This window comes from Plectropomus leopardus, unplaced genomic scaffold (assembly GCF_008729295.1).
Source record: "Plectropomus leopardus isolate mb unplaced genomic scaffold, YSFRI_Pleo_2.0 unplaced_scaffold9726, whole genome shotgun sequence".
NCBI classification, from domain to species: domain Eukaryota; kingdom Metazoa; phylum Chordata; class Actinopteri; order Perciformes; family Serranidae; genus Plectropomus; species Plectropomus leopardus.
In genome coordinates this window covers 1-2,334 of record NW_024704439.1, presented here as the reverse complement: position 1 = coordinate 2,334, position 2,334 = coordinate 1, and the positions used below count along the sequence as shown (strand labels likewise).

The 2,334-nt window shown below is 43.4% G+C and overlaps 1 long non-coding RNA gene across 1 annotated transcript; it reads left to right on the top strand.

Moving 5' to 3' along the window:
- The first annotated feature begins 400 nt into the window (after positions 1-400).
- Positions 401-1,743, top strand: LOC121940882. Its single transcript, XR_006105703.1, has 2 exons — positions 401-725; positions 1,624-1,743. It is a non-coding gene; the product is annotated as an uncharacterized LOC121940882 (long non-coding RNA).
- The last annotated feature ends 591 nt before the right edge of the window (positions 1,744-2,334 follow it).

The following is a 2,334-nucleotide window of genomic DNA, read 5'->3' as shown; positions in this document are numbered from 1 at the left end:
ACATATAGCTGAAGGAACAGATCCAGTTTCCAGGTTTTCTGACCATCAGTCCTTAAGTTTCTGCTTCCGGTCTTTCATTTATTTATTCATTAATTTGTGAAATCAGAGATGATAACATGAATTTTAAAATTTTAAAATAGTAAATTATTATTATTATCAGATTAATGAGTAACAGATCACACTGAGGTGAAGTTCAGGCGGCCTGTGTGTTCAAATAAAACAAATAAAATAATAAAGAGATCAATGAGCGGCCGGAGGGTCAGGGGTTAATAACTGAAACAGACTGTTTACAAAAATACAATCTCTGAATCTTTATTGACAGTCTCTCAGCAGAACTCGTTAACATTAATGACTTAAAGAAAAAGTGCATTAAACAAAATATATTATTAAGTATTATTAAGTTGTATTTGTCCCAAAGACAAAGAACACACTCTTATTGTCTGTGTGTTTGTTTGTTTGTGTGTTTGTTTGTGTAGTTTGTTTGTTTTGGCGGCTTCCTGTCAGAGGAGGCGCTGTGAGCCTTCAGTGCTGCTTTAAAGACGCAGAAGAAGAAGCTGACCGCGGGGGGTGCAGTTTGTTGACAGTAGCTCAGAGACAAGATGGACACACAGAGACAAACGGAGACACGCAGACAGACACACAGAGCGATGTCTCCCCATTAATGTCCCGCTGAAACACCTGGAGAACCTGGAAAACCTGGAGGACCTGGAGTCTTTGAGCTGTCAGTGAGTGTCTCTGTTCCTGATGCTAACTGTTAGCCTACTGCTAACAGCTGTGATGCTAACCGTTAACCCGTAGAGGCTGTGACGTCAGCAAACAGCTGGACCTTTGTGTGACATGTTTATGTGACATGTATGTGACATGTATGATGCTGTTTCGGGATGTTTATGTGACATGTGGTGACGTCACTGTGTTGATTTTGGGATGTCTGCCGGACTGAACGTGAACGTTAGTCCTCAGCGACGCGTCCCACCAAACTCCGTCCAGTAAAAGACGGATTGAAAATGAATCTGAGGTTAATCTGAATTCACTGATGCACAGAGGCGGGTTAACGCTCCTCGCGCTCCGGTCAGCTGTCGGCTTTAATTCGGCGGGTGTCTGCTCCTCCTAACGGCCGTTAAATGACGTTAAATCTCAGCTGTTTCCGGTCGTTGCCGCCCTCCGTCTGTTTGTCGGTACAGAGAGGGATGAGCAGAAATGGTACATAAAATAACAGGAGATTCGTTTTGTTGATGGTAATATACCCGGATCAGCGGTCTGCTGTGATCCGGACCGTCAGAGGAGTCTGAATCTGAGTCTGCAGGGTCCTGAGACTGGGTCCGGTGCAGAGCGTCCTCCGGTCCGTCCTACCAAACCTCCTGAAACGGAGCGTCCGTTTGAACTTTGTCTGTGTTTGAACTGAAATTTGCTCTCAATTTAATCTGGAATCAGACTCGTGTCTCTGTAATCCGGTTCATTTAATCCGTCTGATCCACCAAACTTTGAGACATTTAAAATATTTATAATTTTATAATTTCTTTGACCAACAGGAAGCAGAATGTTGAGGGGGCTAAACACTCTTCTTCTACAGTTTATTTCTTGTGATTTTAAAGGTTCTTCTTCTGTGGTCATATTGATTTTCAGGACCCTTGATTTCAGCAGAAAGATGGCGACACCCCCGTCTGTCCTCAGAGAGTTCTGCCCGCTCTACTACCTTCTCAATGCCATCCCTGCCAAGGTACTGACCCAGGCCAGACCAGGCCAGACCAGGCCAAAAACAGGCCAAAGTACTGATACAAACTGTTAAAAACCACCAGTCCAGGTCCTGAGCTGCAGCTGGAGGCTCTCTGCTGGATGTTTCTGTGAAAATGAATGAATGCATAAATGAATAAATGTGTGAGTGAGTGAATGTTCACAGATCTGCAGGGTGAAACTCTACCTGCCGCTCATACTGAGCTGTCCTCCGATCATCGCTGGACTTGTTTTGTTGTTCTGGATGTTTTTTAGATCAGATGTTGACTTTGTTTTCTGTTGTTGTGTTATTTGTTTAGATTTGTTATTATTGTAATAATTATTAAGATTTTGTGTTGTTGGTATTTTCAGTTGTTTTCTGTCTTGTTAGTGAGCTGGGTTATGAAGACAGGTGGACAGGTAAAAGACCAGCATGCACCTGGGCAGGCTAAATGTTTCTTTTTTACCAGAGGAGGAGGAGCCCGGACTCCTTTGTTTGTTTTTGAATAAGCCACAAGAACCGCAATAACTTTGAAAGGACTATGGACTTTTCCCGCCTGCAGTCATCACAAGTCCACAGAGCGTTCATCACATGACCACAGAGCGTTCAGAGTGTTTGTCACA